We start from the raw sequence: 20,559 nt of genomic DNA, 5'->3' as shown, positions 1-20,559 counted from the left end.
TGTACGGATTAAATGCCACTGAATTCACCTTCCATATAAGAAGCCAAACGAGAGGGTATTCCCTTCGCGTAAAGACTCTTTAACCTTCCTAAAGCCTCAACCCTCAAGCTGTACTCAAAGTCTTCCTTATCAGCATAACCTCAGCTTATAGTGTGACACATTTGAAGTAGAAGTGGGGATGAAAAGATCACATCCTTCTCAGAAGCGTTCTGTCCCTCCGAAACTTAAGATGGCTCGGTCAAGACAGGGATGGTAGAAACTCAAGATACCTCTCATCCTCCCTTCAGCTAAAATCCGAAGCAGAGGCTCGTCGTGTCAAACTTTTGGTGCGACTGAGCTGGGGTCATCCATTATCAGTACCAGCCGCTCTCTTATGAGCATAGCTAACATGGCACCAACGTGTTAGAAGTCAGGACTGACGCAGGGACAAAGTATCCCTGCTTCTTCCTCTCTTCCTTCACTGGTGCCTCCTTTTGCCTCCCCTTCTTCTTCTTTCCCATCACCAGATCCATCCTGGTGCTTTTCCTTCTTCCTCTTCTTCTCCTCTTCCACCAAGGGAGGTCCTCCTCTCAATATGGGTGCTACTAGGGCAGAATCTGGAAAGACCTCAGAGCAGAACTTAAAAAGACTTCTGGCTGTTTGTTTGTTTTGTTGTTGTTGTTGTTTTTTTTTATTTTTTTTTTTATTGTTTTTGTGATTCGTTTTCTATATAGGCTTGTTTATGTAACGCCCCAAAATCATAGGCAATAAAAGTCTATTTAATCTGAATAATCCATAAAAATATTAAATAAAAGAAACTAGCAACCTTGAAACTGATTACAAAAGTCAGAGCTCTAATTCACCAAATACAAAACATCCTCAAAATAATTCTCCAATACAAAGTTTAATGCCATAAAATAATAATAAAATCCTCAGTTCCACAAAAATTAATTTGTAACTTCTGTCTCCCAAGAATCTCTACTCCAATAATCCACCTAATGTATCTGTAATGGGAAATAAAGGGGGGTGAGATAACTCAATAAGTGGAATTCACTAACATTGGGGTGTGGGAACAAACCTTTCAAATAAATAATTCTTTCAACAGATTCACAACTTATAATTCACCAATATTTTGTCATCAACTATTTCATGTAAAAGAAAATAATATCTTTATATTGTGAGCCATCATAATATATATATTGATACCATCACATAAACAATTTCCTAGGCTTTTCTCGTGGTCAACGTTTACGCCCCGTTGACAGGGTTGTGCTGTCCCCTTTTTGGGACTGGAACCTCCTTTCATCCCATTTCTCAAGGATGGCTCCTTTGGAACCTAAAAGTACACTCCCTTGCTAAGAAGCTTCCTTTTGGATCCTCAATAGTATGCTCCCTTGCTAAGGAGCTATCAAATGTGCACTGTCCCCTTTTGGGACCGTCCCTTGCTAAGGACTAGCAGCAGCATGATTGTCCCTTGCTAAGGACTAAATATCATACTGAGCTTCTAATCACGACTTGCCATAGGTTTTCAAAACAAATTCAATATGCTCACAAAATAATCCATTCATACTTCTCAAAATATAGAGACATATTCACACATACAAGTTTAAATAAAATTAGGTTGTCCCACAAGTTTTTCATAAAACGAATAGCCAATGTGCACATCAAACATTTGTAAAATATTCATTTATATATAGAATATCAACATATTCTTTCATATAAAATAGTTTAATAATTAACGCTGTTTTGGGAAAACCCCCAAAATTAGTAAACACCACTTACCTCTTGGTTGCAAAAATAAAGGAAATCAACCTCCTTTGAATTACAACAATTCAGTAGAATTAGAACCTAGCAATACCAAAAATAGGTTCATCAATACACAATTTCCCACTTCAAAATTTATTTTCACACTTAAACGGTTTTATCCTAAACAATATTAATATATCCAAAATCCTCCATTCATTCACTTAACTATCAAATTTACTATTGGAAGCCACATATTATCTTAATTTGTTGCTTAGCATTCCCTCTTGATGCCATTGGATGTCCATTGACTCTAACCATTATATATATAACTATATATATTCAACTTAACATTGAAGGCCACGCGAGATTGCTTTAATCCATCAATCTAGTGCTAGAATGCTCTCTTGATGCTGCTAGGCATATACTGACCTTAATATTACATATATATATATATATATATATAATAAACCAAGTGAAAGCTACGTAAACAATCAAGCTTGGACCATGCTTAGTAGGGAATAGCATGGCAATACTTGAGGTAGCATGTGTAGCATGGCAAACTGTCAAAATTTATTTATTATTCTTAGTTTTTCAGCCTCAATGTTGGACTTAGAACTACTAGGTCAGTGCAGCTATGTAAACAATTGCTATTATAATATTGAAATAATCACTCCAAGGACCCAAAATCTATTACACGTTGAACTAGTGTGAAAGCAAAATAACCAGTCAACAATTGTGGCTTAGTGTAAATGCAATAACATAAGCATTCTTTTCACTTTAACATGGTGACCAAGTCCACACCTATTACTCTATTTGGCTCAATTTCAAGTCTGTATCTCTGCCTGACATATTGACCAAGTCTTTATCTAATGTAATACAATTATAGGAAACCCTTTTCTATTAGTATAATGATAGTCTAGTTCCAATCAATTGCAAGCTATTGACCATACAAACTTTTAAATCTTGAGCATGAGAAAATCATACCTGAAGACTCCCACCAACGCCACAGTGGAGAAAGGCAGAAATTCAATTGTCGGCTGAAGCAAAAAGAAATCCCATCAGAAAAACACGTGTGACCTAAGAGGAAAAGGCTAGGGTTTTCAAGGCCCATATATGTACTTTTGTCACCTCACTTGGGCTTCATATTTTATAGAATTTATCTTCTTTTTAATATCTTAGGCCCAAATTTATTTAATCCATTTTAATTATAGGCCTCCATTAAAATTTAACGTATAATAATTTAATTGGTATCAAATTATGGGGTGTTACATCCTTCCCCCCTAAAAAAAATTTCGTCCTCGAAATCGTACATACCTTCGTTAACGAATAACTCTGGATATTTTGATTTCATCTCATCTTCTCGCTCCCAAGATGCCTCCTCCACTGTGTGGTTCTTCCAAAGAACCTTAACCAATGTTATGGTCTTGGTGCGTAGCACATGGTCCTTACGGTCAAGAATTTGGATTGGAACTTCCTCATAAGTCAAGTTGTCTTTGATCTTGAGTGGCTCATAGTTCAAGACATGTGAAGGATCCGGGATGTACTTTCTCAACATGGAAACATGAAACACATTATGCACTCCTGCAAGTGTAGGCGGTAAGGCTAACTCATAGGCAACTTTACCAATACGTTTCAGGATCTCAAATGGACCAACGAATCTAGGACTCAACTTCCCCTTCTTCCCAAATCTCATCACACCCTTCATTGGGGAGACTTTCAAAAATACCATATCTCCAATTTCAAATTCTACTTTTTTTCTTGAGTGGTCATAATAACTCTTCTGTCGACTTTGTGCTGTTTGCAATCTTTTACGAATCAAATCAATCTTCTCAGATGTCATCTGAATGATTTCTGGTCCCAACAATTTCCTCTCACCAACCTCTTCCCAACACAATGGGGACCTGCATTTTCTACCATACAAAGCCTCATAGGGAGCCATCTCAATACTAGAGTGGTAGCTATTATTATAAGCAAATTCCACTAAAGACAAGTATTTTTCCCAATTCCCTTTGAAATCCAATACACAAGCCCTTAACATATCCTCCAGAGTACGAATAGTCCTTTCTGATAATCCATCAGTTTGTGGATGGAAGGCAGTACTAAAGCTAAGATTAGTACCCAAAGCTTTATGTAGGCTTTCCCAAAACCTTGAGGTGAATCTTGGGTCTCGATCGGACACAATTGATGATGGAACTCCGTGAAGACTCACAATCTCATCAATATATATCTGTGCTAGCTGATCAAGTGAGTAAGTCATCTTAACAGGAATAAAATGTGATGTCTTTGTCATTCTATCCACAATTACCCAAATGGCCTCATGTCCCTTAGGAGATCTTGGCAAGCCAGTCACAAAATCCATACATATACACTCCCACTTCCACTCAGGAATGGGAAGTGGTTGCAGCAATCCTGAAGGTTTCTGGTGTATTGCCTTAATTTGTTGACAAGTCAAGCATTGCTCCACAAACTGAGCTATCTCCCTCTTCATGTTATTCCACCAATAAGTTTCTCGAATGTCACGATACATTTTAGTGCTACCAGGATGCACTGAGTACGGGGTATGATGGGCTTCTTCCATAATCTCCTTCTTTATTGCAAAATCATTTGGCACACAAAGTCTTTTTCCAAACCTCAAGACACCATCATTAGACACATTGAATTCTGGTCTCTTCCCTTCTTGTACCTCTTCTATGATCTTTACAATTTGTGCATCGTCAACCTGTGAACTCTTAATCTTCTCAATCAAAGTGGGTTGTATTGTCAAACTAGCCATAAAGACTTGGGAATCACCCATGACAATTTCAATTTCCAACCTCTCCAAGTCCTTAATAATCTCCTTTTGAGTAGTTAACAAGGCAGCTGAGAAACCAGAAAACTTCCGACTAAGCGCATCAACTACCACATTAGCCTTGCCTGGATGGTAATTGATTGAGCAATCATAATCTTTAATCAACTCAAGCCACCTTCGTTGTCTCATATTCAATTCTTTCTGAGTAAAGAAGTACTTCAAGCTTTTATGATTTGTATAAATCTCACACCTTTCACCATACAAATAATGTCTCCAAATCTTCAATGCAAACACCATTGCAGCCAACTCCAAATCATGAGTGGGATAATTTTGTTCATAACTTTTTAATTGGCGGGATGCATAAGCTATGACTTTACCATGCTGCATCAACACACAACCAAGCCCTTTTCTTGAGGCATCACTATAAATAACAAAGCCTCCCATGTTGCTAGGGATGGTTAGTACTGGTGCAGTGACCAACCTTTGCTTAAGTTCTTGAAAACTCTTCTCACATTCTTCTGTCCACACAAACTTGGCATTCTTATGAGTTAGGTGAGTTAAAGGGGCTGCAATACGGGAAAATCCCTCCACAAACCTCCTATAATAACCAGCAAGGCCCAAAAAGCTTCTAATCTCACTCACATTCGTCGGTCTTGCCCAATCAACCACAGCTTCAACTTTACTAGGGTCTACAGAAATCCCTGCCTTAGATATCACATGCCCTAGGAACACCACTTGGTCAAGCCAAAATTCACACTTCTTAAACTTGGCATACAGCTTCTTCTCCCTCAAAATTTGAAAAGCAATTCTCAAGTGCTCTTCATGTTCTTCCATGCTCTTGGAGAAAATTAGAATGTCATCAATAAAGACAATAACAAAGCGGTCTAAGTACTCATGAAACACCCTATTCATCAAGTCCATAAACGCAGCAGGAGCATTGGTCAATCCAAAAGGCATTACCAAGAATTCATAGTGCCCATACCTAGTCCTGAAAGCTGTCTTGGGTATGTCTTCACCCTTGATTTTCAACTGGTGATACCCAGAACGAAGGTCAATCTTAGAGAAGACTTGTGCCCCTTGCAATTGATCAAACAGGTCATCAATACGAGGGAGAGGGTATTTGTTTCTCACAGTAACCCGGTTCAACTCACGGTAGTCAATACACAACCTCATAGTCCCATCCTTCTTCTTCACAAAAATGGTTATGCCGTGAATAGACGTACTACCATATGACTTCTTTTTTTATTTTTACATTCCGAACGATGCTTAGGGCCGAAATCCCAGTTAATAAAAAGACTATGCTCTGTGCTAATTGAAACTATCCGACATAATAATGCTGATTTGAACAAATGATACTTATGGCAGAAACCCATACTAAGAAAAAAGAAAAAGATATTATGATGAGCTTATTAGAGCTGTCTGGCATAATAACGCCGACCTGAGAAAACAATACTTAGGGCCGAAATCCCTTACCAAGAAAAAAGATCTTATTATGAACTTATTGAAGCTATCGTGTACAATAAGACCGACCTGAAAATGGGTTGTATACCCCAAACTTGAACGAGATGATGACCGAATGCTCGATGCCGTGTAGGAAGTAATCATCCGAGGATATATAACCCAAAATGAACAGCCCCTGCAGGTCGCTGAGAAATAAGGCGTTTCGCCATCTTCCTAATGACCTTCATAGCCTTAGCCTTTTCTGGTATTTGGCCCGAGGACTGAACAACTTAGAATTCTTCTTAAGTAGTTGACTTTTCCATAGGTTTGAGTCTGAGGACCATGCAATACCTTGGTTCTGTCCAAAACTTGATTTTTAAGTAGTTGGTTTCCCCATAGGTTTGAGTCCGAGGACCATACAATACCTTGGTTTTGTCCAAAACTTGATTTTTTTTTTAAGTAGTTGGTTTCCCCATAGGTTTGAGTCCGAGGACCATGCAATACCTTGGTTTTGTCTAAAACTTGATTTTTAAGTAGTTGGTTTTCCCATAGGTTTGAGTCTGAGGACCATGCAATACCTTGGTTCTGTCCAAAACTTGATTTTTAAGTAGTTGGTTTCCCCATAGGTTTGAGTCCGAGGACCATGCAATACCTTGGTTCTGTCCAAAACTTGATTTTTAAGTAGTTGGTTTCCCCATAGGTTTGAGTCCGAGGACCATGCAATACCTTGGTTCTGTCCAAAACTTGATTTTTAAGTAGTTGGTTTCCCCATAGGTTTGAGTCCGAGGATCATGCAATACCTTGGTTCTGTCCAAAACTTGATTTTTAAGTAGTTGGTTTTCCCATAGGTTTGAGTCCGAGGACCATGCAATACCTTGGTTCTGTCCAAAACTTGATTTTTAAGTAGTTGGTTTCCCCATAGGTTTGAGTCTGAGGATCATGCAATACCTTGGTTCTGTCTAAAACTTGATTTTTAAGTAGTTGGTTTCCCCATAGGTTTGAGTCCGAGGACCATGCAATACCTTGATTCTGTCCAAAACTTGATTTTTAAATAGTTGGGGGAAGTAACCCCTCGGCTATGGCGTGGGACCTTGGTTTAGGGGGATTAGCTCCTCGGCCAAGCCCCTAGAACCATCCGTGCTGCTGACGCTACGAAGCGCAGCCCCTAGTGAAGAAACGTAGCCCCTAGTGGAACTTTACTCTAGAACACTACATCCGGCTGTTGGAAATGATGTGAGGGATTGTCTCAACCCACCACCTGTGCCAAGACACAAGCTTTCCCCACAGACAGCGCCAATTGTAGGGACTCGATTCGTAACAACCCCAAGATAATATTGGGCTCGTACGTAAAGAGGGCCCAAACAATATCATTTGGAGAGCGTGGGTTTGAAAGGCTAGGTTTGGGTCACCGGACGGTAGTTCGGGTTGGCTCCAGTCAGTGAATCTCGTCCGAGGAGTCTGGGGAGCTCTATGCTCTTCTTATTCTCCTTGTTTCTAAGACACCATGGCTGGGAGGACGGATTGTCCCCCCCCCCCGTCTCACACTGCCTCTCTTATCCTTTTATATGGGCATTTATCCTCTCACCAACGTCCACGTATAAGCTCAATTTCCTAGGACTTAAGACTTGTCCTGTCAGTCCATATCTAGAGTGGTTGGGGGTGGTTGTAAAAGCTGAAGAGCATGACTCTGTCAGGTGCAGAGTATTGAATGGCAATAATGACAGCTTTCCCTTTGTCCTTGGTCGTTATACTATCTAGCGTCTCATTCTCTATTGACATAGATATTTTAGATTTTTTCCCAAACTGTTCCTATACCGTTTTTACCCTTTCTTCTAGGGGGACTTCGGATATGTCGAGGACAGAATCATCCTCGACTGTGTTTTAAGACTATTTGGATTTTATTACACATCCTCGGCTATACCCTTCCTCGGCTCGAAACTTGGGCCCCAATATAAAAATGGGCCAGGACCACAAATTATTGGACCCCACAATCACTATTCCCCTACCCCTTTATCTTCTTTTATTTTTTACTCTTCTTATTCTTAACCTCTTGCTATAAATTTGTTGTTCTCTCAATCATTCCATGCATAATTTTTTGTTTTTCCACACACAAAAAGTTATCTCTCTCTCTCTCTCTCTCTCTCTCTCTCTCTCTCTCTCTCTCTCTCTCTCTCTCTTTTGGTGTATTTTTTAATTTTGAACTTTTGTATTCTTTACAATCCTACTTTGAATTGATATGATTTAGTTTTGTGTTTTCTGTTGTTATCTTTTTTTAATTCTTTTTTGATTGTAAAATATTATCTTATTGTAATATAAAAATAGTATATAATCATCATTGCAAGGAAGACATGCATTTTCGATTATTGGTTCAAAACAGGATAGGTAATTCTTTTCATCATTGTCATAAATCAAGTTGACCCCAAACTTCTTCACTTGGAAACCACAGCTTATTATGTATTATTGAATACTCCATTTCATCTCCGGCTTCCAATAGAGTGCAACCACAGATGTTCCTAACATGGTATTACACAACAATTCTTTTGTTGATATTGCCATGTGATTTTCTTGGTATAATTTTTTAATTCATAGATTATAGTGAATCCATTCATATCATGAGCAACAAATTATTATCCAAATTGAAAGTTTAAAACCCAGTACAATCAAACTAGGAGAGAGAGATAGTGGAGATAGAGAGTCATTATCTCTTTCATTTTATTTTATTCAACATTTAAATTCAACAACATCCTCCATAATCCATATCATTAAATTATTTATATTTTGTCTCATTTAAAAAAAAATTAAACACATAATATTTTACTTAAATTCAAATAAATAAAAATTGTTCTTATAAAGTCTTCCCACGAAATCTTACAATGGAAAAATGAAATACAAAACTAATACCAATTTAGAAACACTAAATTAAAAAAAATAATAATAATAGAATATCAAACCAAACATAACATGAAAAAACCAATAGTGATGGCTATACTAATTTAATGGCAGCCAAATGGAATGAAAAAATAAATAAATAAATAAATAAATATTACAATGCATATTTAGTGCATTAGAATTATTATCAAATTTGGGGAAACAATAGGATGCCAACGAATAAACAAAAAGAGAGAGATTTATAGGTAATAAAGTGTAGAGAGAGAAAGAAAATTAAAAGAAATTAAACGTCAATTTGTAACTGTTATTTAGAAAATAAAGAGGCCGACGAGTACATGACAGGAGGAGTAAAAATAAAATAAAATAGAGATGACCTTACGGAGGACATTAAAAACTTTATAGTGTAATAAAATCAATTGTAGCATTTATTTTTACTATGCTCCATTGTAGTCATGTTAGCGACTGTGCTATTATCCTTTTTCTTTCCAAATTTTCCTATAATTTTTTTAATGTTTAAAGTGAAATAAAAAATCTATTATATTACAATCAAAATATCATATTTTTCTTTTTTTAAACTATTCTTTTTATTATTAAATTCTCAACTTATTTTTACACTTTCTCTAACCTTTTTCATTCTTTTTACTTTTTCATCTCTACACTACTCTTTACCTTAATATCACTATTCATCTTGCCATTTATCTACATTTATTATGCCTTCTTTTTTATTCCCTCTCCCATTCTATGCTTAATTCTCTCTCTCTATCTCTCTCTCTCTCTCTCTCTCTCACACACACACACACACACACACACACATATATATATATATATATGTATTTTTTTTTTTGAGTTTTTGTGGATTTTTTTTTCTTGCATCTCTACTTTAGGTTAATGGATTTTTGTATTCTTCAGAATTCTAAGGGGTTGATACAATTTATTTTTGTGTTTCAAGTTGTTATCTTTTTTTGTATTCTTCAGAATAATTTGGTGTTTATCGATATACATTTCATTTTTACTATTTTTCCTTTCATCTTATTTATTTCAAAATTTAAATTCAGCCATATCCTTCATATTATTAAATTATTTATAGTTTCTATCATTTTTTTATTTAAAAAATTAAACATAAAATATTTTACTTAAATTCAAATAAATAAAAATTGTTCTTAGAAAGTCCTCCCATGAAATGCTAGAATGCATCAATAGAAGAATGGAATACAAAACAAATGCTATTTTAGAAACACTAAATTTATAATAATAATAATAATAATAACAACAACAACAATAGAATATCATACCAAACATATCATAAACAAACTAATAGTTATGGATACACTAAGTTAATGGCAGTAAATTGGAATGAAAAAAATAAAATAAAAATAAACGTTACAATGCATATTTAGTACATTAGAATTATAATCAAGAAATCCAACGTCAATTAGTAACCGTTACTTGGAAAACAAAGAGCTTGATAGAAGGAGTAAAAAATTAATTAAAGATAATCTTACGAATGTCAATAAAATCAATTGTTACATTCACTTAATTAAATGATATAATTAAATACAATCATACAAAACTTAAATTTAAAACTAATCAAACTCTAATATGGAAAACCATATTTCTTATCGAAACTAAAAAGAAGATATTCTTCAATAATAATAGAAATATATAAGAAATAAAGATGGAAATTTTCAAAATCCCATTTTTGACATTTCATTTAACATTATTTAGGCAACATTAAGACAAGATATAAGAATTTTAGTTTTTAACTTCCATAGAATCAAATGTTTCCCACATTATTTCAACCTTATGGAAAATAGGGTTTACATGTAGCATGCAAAATGTGTATAATTGACTTTGAGATGTACAAATTAGTCAACCATGGTAGAATTAAGATTTCAAAATTTAAATAAAATAATTCTACAATAATAAAAAATTATTTTGTGATGAACATGATTATGAAATGCATTTCTCTTCATTAAGTTAGTTCAAATTACAAAATAATGATAACAATGAGACCTCCCTTAAAAATAAAAAAATAAAAAAATAAAAAAATTCATGCGCAACGCACGGGTCCACGATTAGTTATTACTAAAAGCTGAAGCGTGGTATTTATTGTTGTTGAACTCCTATTGTGCCACGTCATTTGCCACATAATTGTTATTTATTATTTATTCCTTTTTTTTACAAAAAAAAATATAAATAAATTATTGACTTTATATATTCATCTTTGTCGGTTTTAACATCTATATAAATTTCTTTTTTTTATTTCCAATCTATATCTATATCTATATATCTATTTATTACCAAAAGCTGAAGCGTGACATTTATTGCTGCTGAGCTCCTGTTACGCCACCTGATCACCATATCATTCATCACATAATTATTATTTATTATTTATTCCTTTTTTTTACATATTCATCTTTGTTGGTTTTAACGTCTATATATATTTCTTTTTTTATTTCCAATTTTCCTATAATTTTGTTTACATTCACTTATTTATTAAATATTTACACTTTCTTCAACCTTTCTTATTCCCTTACCTTTTCATCTCCCTACTACCCTCTATTTTAATATAACTATTCATCTTCCTTTATTTGTCTCTTCTTATCCCTTCCCTCTTACTATAAATTTGTCATTCTTTTCCATTTTTTGCATAGTTCTCTCTCTCTCTCTCAATGTTTTGGTGGATTTTTATTTTTTATTGCATCTCCGCTTTAGGTTGATAAATTTTTGTGTTTTTAAGAACTCTAATTTAGCTTAATATGATTTAGTTTTGTGTTTTAAGTTATTATTATTATTATTATTTTGCTCTTTGATTGTTAAATTTTATCCGATTACATTATAAAAAATTAAAGAGAGTAGATAAAAATAAAATAGTATTCCATTACATAGCATTATTTGGATAATTTAGTGTTTTTTGTTATATCTTTTAATTTTTCTTATTTTTTTTCTGCTCTTCTATTTTACTCAATATTGAAATTCAACCACATCCTCCTTATCATTAAATTATTTATATTTTCTCTCTCTTTTTGTTTAAAAAAATAAAAAATTTAATGTTTTACTTAAATTCAAATAAAAGAAAATTGTATTCATCAAGTTGTACTCATTTTTTTTGAACATTTACACTCTCTCTCCAACCTTTTTCATTCTCTTTACCTTTTCATCTCCCCAAACATTCTACCTTGATATCACTTTTCCTCTTTCCTTTTATCTTCATTTATTTTGTTTCTTTTTATTATCATCCTCTTAGTATAAATTTGTCATCCACTCTTCCATTCTTTACATAATTTTCTCTCACAAAAAAGTGGTTATTTCCCACTCTTTCTCCCTCAATTTTTGGGTGGATTTTTATTTTTATTTTTCTTGCATCTCTATTTTAGCTTGATAATGTTTTGTATTCTTTAGAACTCTATTTTGGTTGATGGGATTTAGTTTTGTGTTTTAAGTTTTTATTTTTTAATTTTTTTTTATGACTTTGATTGTTAAATATTATCATATTGCATTATAAATAATAAAAAATAGTATATAAGAATGTACTATTATTATATTACAAAGAATTATTTGGATAAGTTAGTGTTTATTGGTATGTATTTTATTTTTATTTTTTTCTCATATCATTTTATTTAACATTTAAATGCAGCCACATCCCCCATACATATCATTAAATTATTTATATTTCCACTCCTTTTTTTATTTTAAATTTTTAGATATAATATTTTGCCTAAATTAAATAAATACAATTGTCCACATTAAGTTGAGTAATGCTAGGGAAACACTCATTCTCACACCCAATGCATCAAAGGAAGAATGAAATACAAAACAAATCAAGTTAGAAACACTAAATTTAAATTTAAAAAAACTAATAATGCATATTTAATGTCATAAAATCATCATCAAATTTTGGAAAACGATAGGTTGCCAATGGAGAGAGAGAGAGAGAGAGAGAGTATAAAAAAACCAATACAAAGTAATAAAGAGTAGATAAAAAAAAAAAAAAAAAAAAAAAAAAAAAAAAAAAAAACCCAAACCTCAATTAGTAATCGTTAATTGGAAAACAAAGAGGTTGTAAGAAGAAGTAAAAAATAAAATAGAGATTATCTTGTGGAGAACATTAAAAACTTTACAGTGTAGTAACATAAACCGTTAAATTCACTTAAAAAATTAAATCAACAATCAACAATTAAATACAATCATAGTACTAAATTTAAATTTAAAACTAATCAAACTCTAACTATGGAAACCATATTAATCATAACTAAAAAAGAGATGTTCTCTGATAGTAGTAGAAATTACATAAGAAATAAAGTTAGAAAATTTAAAAATCCATTTTTTGACATTTCATTTAACCTTATTTATAATATATATATATATATATATATATATAATTTTCATATACTATTACTTTCAAAAATCTAATGAACAATGCTACCTCTTATTTATCGTCTTTGTTATGCAAATCATCAGTTAGTAAAATATATGATAATGGTAAGAAATGTTACAAATGAGATCACTAAAAATATAAATATATATAAATATATATATATAAAATTAATTAGCCACTATCATTATAGAGTAGTAGTTTATAATTTTACGCATCCAAAAAAGTGGAATATATAGAATTTTCTTAAAGGTATGTGTAAAGATTCACTATATATATATATATATGTGTGTGTGTGTGTGTAAAGGTAAAAAATTAAGATTTTTATTAACTTAAAAACTAATGAAAAACCAATGGTTAATAACTAAAATTATAGTATTAATAAAATATTTAATGAGACTATCCTAAAAAAATTATCACGCACAACGCGCGGGTATGCAACTAGTTGAAATTATTTTGAATCCTATTTGGTTGACAAAAGAAAGTGTAAAATAATGTTTTTACCCTTTTTTCATGTGCAAAACATTTTACAGTTTTTTGCCTGTGGTTTTTCCTTTGACCCAAATAATTTTACATTTGACCAATTATTTTATTGCAAAATAGTAAACATTATAAAATGTGAAAATAATTTATATCAAAACAAGTAAAGTGATATAGGAAAAATTGACCCATTTTCAACTTTGTGGGTACTTGGTAAGTTTTTTTGAATACATATGAGACTAATCACAATTGTGCTACCTTTGTTCTTACAAGATACAACCTGGTTTTATTATGAAATGTGGAATCAAACTTTTATGGGATTTTTTCCTTCACTGCTTGAGTTATGTGCATGTGGACAAGTTTTTTTTTTTTTTTTTGGTGCAGAAATTGAATCAAACTTGTACCTTTCATGACTAAGTAATGAACTTAAAATAGAAAAAAGTTCTAATTTCTTTTGTTCAACATTTTTTCAGCACCAAAAGAGTAATAACTTATGCAAGAAAGACCAAAAGAGTAATTACCTATGAATTATGGCATGGTATTTACAACTAAGAGAGACCAAAGGCATTCTCAAAAAAAAAAAAAAAAAAAAAAAAAAAAAAAAAAAAAAAAAAAAAAGAAGAAGAGAAAGAGAGACCAAAGGGAATGTACATGCACGCTTAAACTGGATTTCTCCGTTCACACGCAGTTTGTAAGAAAAGAATGTTTATACACTAGGAACTCTAACCTACTTCATGTCAATGTCACAAAAGCCCAACTTAGTCACCTATAAAAGCAGCTCCTTGCTTTCATTTTAGCATAAATGAGTCAATGTTTCTGAATCTTCTACTATATAAAACCGGGTATAAAGAATTTAACAGCTATAAGCGTTGGGTTTGCTATAGATCATATAACATCCGATTAGGTACAGGAAATGGAATTTATGCCTTAATCAAGATTCTGGAACACACTCTTGGTACATCAAGACGCGATGAACACTATAAAGGCAACTCAAGAGATCACATTGTATGATGAAACTAGAACTATAGAAAGAATTTTGCAAGGAGAAAATGTTACAACCATTCTAGCTAGTGACAGAAAAACTATTTCTAAAGCTTGCAAAGTTCATTAATTACTTAGGCCCGCATGAGCTGGAATTTTGATATAGAAGAAGGACTAGTGTTGGGAGATCTACACCTCTGAATGATGTACTATTCCACAGGGTTCTAGATATTATTTTTCAGTTCTTTCTTTTGATGGAATCAATAAAACATTAATTTTTTTAGATAAAGATTCAAAACTTTAGTCCTGCTGACTTGAGTACATAAGCCAATACTTATGTCAGTTTGATGATGATGAAATTTAAAATCAATGAATCAACCCATGTCACGGTCCTTCTTCTATGCTTAGCAGTAAGCACTGTAGCAGGAAACAAAAGGAAAACAACAGGGCCTGTAAGGCATTGCAAATAATTCAGATTGCAGTATTGGCATGAAACACATATGTTAGTGCATTGTATCAGGCCAAGTCCACTCTTAGACCCACTGTACTACTGTACCAAATTTTACTACTAGTACTATACTCCTACTGTACTAAATTTTACTACTAGTACTACTAGGTGAATTGTCCTGTCTATATATAGGATAGGCCTCTTCTGTACAGTAGTATTCATTGAGCAATATGCTAAATCTTTTTCCACAATTCTAACGTACAATAAGGAATCTGTTTGAGAAATTGTGTAGTTTGTATCTCTATCACTCACCTTAAGTTCATTTAACGGGGCAAACTTTTTGTCAGTACTAATGATGGCATTGCTAGAATTAAGTTTTTAATCGAGTGTTGAGTACAAGAACAAACTTGTGGCTTTGTTGGAAAGAAAATATCTAAAAAACTAGCATGTAAATAGTACAGAAAAAGGAAACAATGGCATGACCAATAAGCCCTCTGATTAAGGTCAATAACTAAGTCAACACTAGAAGATGATGATGGGAAATGGTATGTCAAGGGTAGTTTTGGGACACAAAATTTTGGGTTGTTGTGAACGAAGGAATTGAATTATAGAGTGACCATCTACTTGGCCCAAGGGTGATGGATTAGATATTAAAGTGTTAGCACCAGTTTTCTTGCATGTTCTCCCTTTGTGGATTTGATTAGACACCCTTAATCGAAATCTGTTAAGCATGAGCCAATGAGAGCTTGACACTACTTCTAAATTCACACTGATTGAGAAGGCTCAACCCTGACAGCAACCCCCATTAGAATCTCAAACAGTCCATTTAGGGGCATAAACTCTCTCCCAAAATTAAAAGTAATGATGTAAGTGTGGCAATAAAGTTGACTATCATTTCCCACTATAAAGCAAAAGCAGAAAAGTAATTATGCAAGGATGGGGTACAAGGGGAGCATTTCAACCAGACAAAGCTTTTGATAATTGATGGGGTTTAAAGGGTTTAAGGCTTTTGCTGAGGGACTTAATTGGTTTTTTTTTTTAAAAAAAAACTTCTTATTATGTTGCCTTCTTCTTGAAGTCAATTTCCACTGTTATTTGGACCTTCCTCTCATTTTCAACTTTACAAACATCACAAGGCTAGAACTCTTTTTAAGATGCTCAGATGCTTCAAACCTAATATATTAATAACCCTGGGGGTTAATGGGGGAATCAATAGTGGTTTTTTAACTTATAATGATTGTTATTGAGATCTTAAGCTTCCATATATGGTAAGCAAAGTCATGATAGTGACACTCATGTTTCTGTCATCATCATTCATTGCTTTGACAAGACAAAGATAATTAAGCTTAGTTGTGATTAGCAAAAACTTATGAAATATCCATGTGCTTATGTTTTTGACTAGTGTTAATGGGCCAATTGAGTAGGATACATTTAGGGTCATCTCAAATGAAACTTTTTTGAACCCTATTAGTTTCAGTTGTCTAGGCAAAACAATGTGGGATGTTTCCCAAAAGTTCTCTTTTTTGATAGTTGTAATGGAACTTCGTAGTCATCAAAACTAAGACAATTACTTAAGGAAGATTCTCTTTCATGAGCTTAAAGGAGATGGAAAAAAATTTAACTAAGATTAAGTCTTCATTGTATTGATCACATAACATACTTTGCTTTTGCAAGTTGCAATAACCATGATCCTTTAATGAGGAATATGTGGTTTTTTAAACGATGAAATAATTATACTAGGCAAGGCCAAAAACTGATAGTGTAGGTTGAGAGAACCATTCACAAAGTTTGTACACAGGAACTACATATTGGTGGTAAGACCTATTCCAATAACCTGCAAAATGGTAAATTTCTTAGTAATAGATAATTTAAGTAAAAAGGACTAAGCAATAAGTGTTTTCCGGTTAAATGAAGGAACAGTTGCTCTTTCTTGTCAATTAGTTGACTATATTTGAATAAGCTTAGGAAAAAAAAATGGCTTTAAGGATAATGGAAGAGGTATCTCCATTTTTCAAGGGCATATGGATTATGTCTCCCTTCCTTTCAAATGACTTTTTGATCATATCTTCCAAATCTTTCTCTTCATGAATTTCAATTCACAAATTCCCATCAACAACATATTTATAAGCATTTTGTAAGCTGCAAATCATGGCTTCACTTTACTTAGATGTCATCATTCCCTCTTGTTTGAATGATGAAAATTTCCATAGTAGTGCTAGCTGTGAGCAAAAACTGCCACTAGATGGCTCACAATCCGCACAAGGTATAAAAAACTTAATCTCATAGGCTTCTTTCTGCAGAATATATGTGTTGGCAGTAATTGAAGGAAAATCCCCTAATGGAAGATTTCTATGAAATCAAATCATAACCATACAGTCTGATGCCAAAGAGTCATACAAGTGATCTTCTTGCTTATACTTTTTTCTTTTAGGCAGGGTTCAGATTGTATCTTAAATTTCAACCTAGAAGTAGCCAACAAAAACTGTTTATTGTGGCTCAAATGACACTAATATGCAGCATGTATCCAAAGGGAAAACCTCCTACAGTGTACAAAGGTCACATTGTCATTACAGCCTAGGAATAGATGAATTTGGAAACCTCTCACATTTCGTTTAGTTTAGCCTTTCTATTCTACTCTCAAATGGTTCCCTCCTTTTTGTCAGTGTACTTTGGATCTAATCATCTAAATAATAGCCAAGAGCTACAAGGGCATGGACCTACAAGGAGTAATATCACATATTCTTATTGGCAAAACCCCACAGCCCTTCTTATGCAAATCCTATTCAACGTGTCTTTCTTGCTACAGAAAAACTTGGGGAATTGGGGGAGGGGGGGGGGGGGGGGTCCCTCCGGTTAAGGATTTCCTGAAATATTAAGCCTCCTCAAAGGAATCCAGCTCAGCCATTTGTGAGACATATACATACCAAAAACTATGAGTGATTCTGGGTTAGATTTGTCCTTACTATTCTTTGGCTATAATTATATATATATTTTTTACAATAAAGGGGAATGGAATGTGGGTTCTCCTTTATGGGGAGAATTGGACAATGGTATTGAGCCATATGACTACTAGTATAACTATCCAACACTATTTATATATTCATACTATATATGATAATGGAAACGTTACATTTAATTTTGTAAACTCATGTTGCACCACCGCATGTCATTCTTTTTTCTATCATTTTTTTTATTATATTTTTTAAGTAAAAATTGTTAATTGTTAAAATACCTATTTATTAAGTGGGTATATTTATTTTAAAAACAGTTAATTATAATATATTATTTTTAATAAATTCAAAAAATAAATTCATAAATTGTATTATATTATAAGATAATTATATATTCTCGCTTATCATAGACCCGGTCCATGATTAGTGTGTCTTGAAGATAAAAGTAATTTTGGTCATCGCTAAACCCCCTTGACAGGATTCTCTACCTGTACAGACCAAAGTAAAGGAAAAATATGTGTCTTTCGTTGGAGTTTGGACCAAGTTAACTTTAAACTATTCATATATTCACACTTCCTAATCATTTGATGACAGAGATTCATTCCCTATAACCAAGACATCAAATACAGATTAATAAAAAATACAAATAAATTAATATTATCAAAAACAACATCCTATCCGGTGCATATTAGTATATATATATTTTTTTTCATTAAAATGAATTGTTGAAACACCCACTTCTCCATTGATTGAAAGTAAATATTGATGCCAACATATTATATTAGTAACAGATGAAGAAACAAAGAACACAGGAATAAACATTCAACAATTAATGGTTGACTTCACAGAACAGCTCATATATATGGTACTATATATAAAGATAAGGTTACGAGTACATGATGAGGTATGGAGATTACAAGCATCTTCTCTTGAGTTCTTTTTTTAAAGTTTCAATACTCCAATAGGATGGCTGAATTAGGATATTGCTAAGGTCAAGGACGAAGCTTCATAATAATGTCAGAACAAGGAGACAGGTTATCATCAAAAGCCAGGAATTTTTTTTTTAATTATTGTTATTATTATAATAATGATAATTAGTATTATTATGGAGGTGAAGGTTCTTTCTAGAGTTTAATTGTGTTCAAGGAAATAAATAAATATTGAGGAAATCATTACTAGTTTGGATATTTGTATGCCATATTGCCATGCACCACTTATACCTAGCATAAGAAAAAAGAGATGGTAATTTTACTTATTTAAAGGAAAAAAGAAGATAAATAAATGATAAATTTGTAAATACAATACTTTGATATAACTTTACGTAGAAGATCTTCGATAAAAAAGAATTCGCTAGTTTATTTTTTAAGTTCAAGTTTATCAACTTTTTCTTGAGTCAGACACATTACAGACCCTAATCGTCACCTTTGGCTTTTTCTATGTTGACAATCAATAGGAAATAAAATATATCCAAAGGATCACTTAATTTATTTCAGAAGTGTAACCCTGGCCTTCCATGTTGAGTCGGTGACTATAGTATCTGGTTCTAATGATACAAGAGGGAATTGAAAAGCAAGTCAGGCAATAAAAAACTGATTTTTATAATAATTAAAAAAACTCTAAACAAGCTTTTGCTGATGACCCGTTTGGTGGTGCAATAATGTGATTATGTAGCAATAGTGACAATAGGATTCATTTGGATGGAAGAATTTGATCTGAAGAAAAGGATTTGGATTTTCATTTTTAGTTTAATTAATTTGAATAAAATATGAAAAAGAAATTCATCCTACAAATGTGTTCAATGAATTCAGACTTTCATAAGAGCCATCAATGGCATCGTGCAATTAATATTGTCATGTTGAGTATACCACTAAACTTGTGATAATTCATCCTAGTTTGTCTCCATTCAACTTTCAGAATGCATACTTAAAATGAAGAAAGGACAACTACATTATGGTGAATGGCCTATATATGTAGATATAAGAGGAGCATGCCAGTTTACCATTTTAATTTATTTTGGCTTTAGCATTTCACACAATTATCTATACCACTTTCATGAAGTCAAAAAATCAATATAAAAAAATAGACATTAAAAAAGAAAGAATGGGAAATATTTCAAATTGGAAAACATGAATGATTTGGAGCGCTGGTGGTATTTGAGTTTAAATAAAAAGAAACAACCTTTTATTTATATGTGGATAGCTCATATATAGCACCCAATTATGAAACTTTTCAAAGTGATCATGCTTTGGGGAAATTGCTGAAAAAGCTGAAGTAAAAGAAGGTCAATATAACCGAAGAAGCAACCTGACACAAAAGCTAGTCAAGAAAGGAGTATTCAGAGAGTACTAGTATACTACTACTAATGGAGTGTTCAGAAAATTCCACTCTCTGTCACATTTAAATAAATTAAATAAAAAAAATATAGTTGCCCTTAACTTATCATCAATTTTATGCAGTATACTATATTTGCAGATTGATCTAG

At 32.8% G+C, this 20,559-nt stretch overlaps 1 long non-coding RNA gene across 1 annotated transcript; it reads right to left on the bottom strand.

The window, feature by feature from the left end:
• Positions 1-737: 737 nt before the first annotated feature.
• On the bottom strand, positions 738-2,814 carry LOC126720014 (uncharacterized). The gene is made up of 2 exons (XR_007653202.1): positions 2,710-2,814; positions 738-983 (listed from the first exon to the last, which is right to left on the bottom strand). It is a non-coding gene; the product is annotated as an uncharacterized LOC126720014 (long non-coding RNA).
• Between the last annotated feature and the right edge of the window lie 17,745 nt (positions 2,815-20,559).

Source organism: Quercus robur, chromosome 3 (assembly GCF_932294415.1).
Source record: "Quercus robur chromosome 3, dhQueRobu3.1, whole genome shotgun sequence".
NCBI classification, from domain to species: domain Eukaryota; kingdom Viridiplantae; phylum Streptophyta; class Magnoliopsida; order Fagales; family Fagaceae; genus Quercus; species Quercus robur.
Note: the sequence above shows the minus strand (reverse complement) of the source record. Positions and strands in the feature narration are given on the sequence as shown.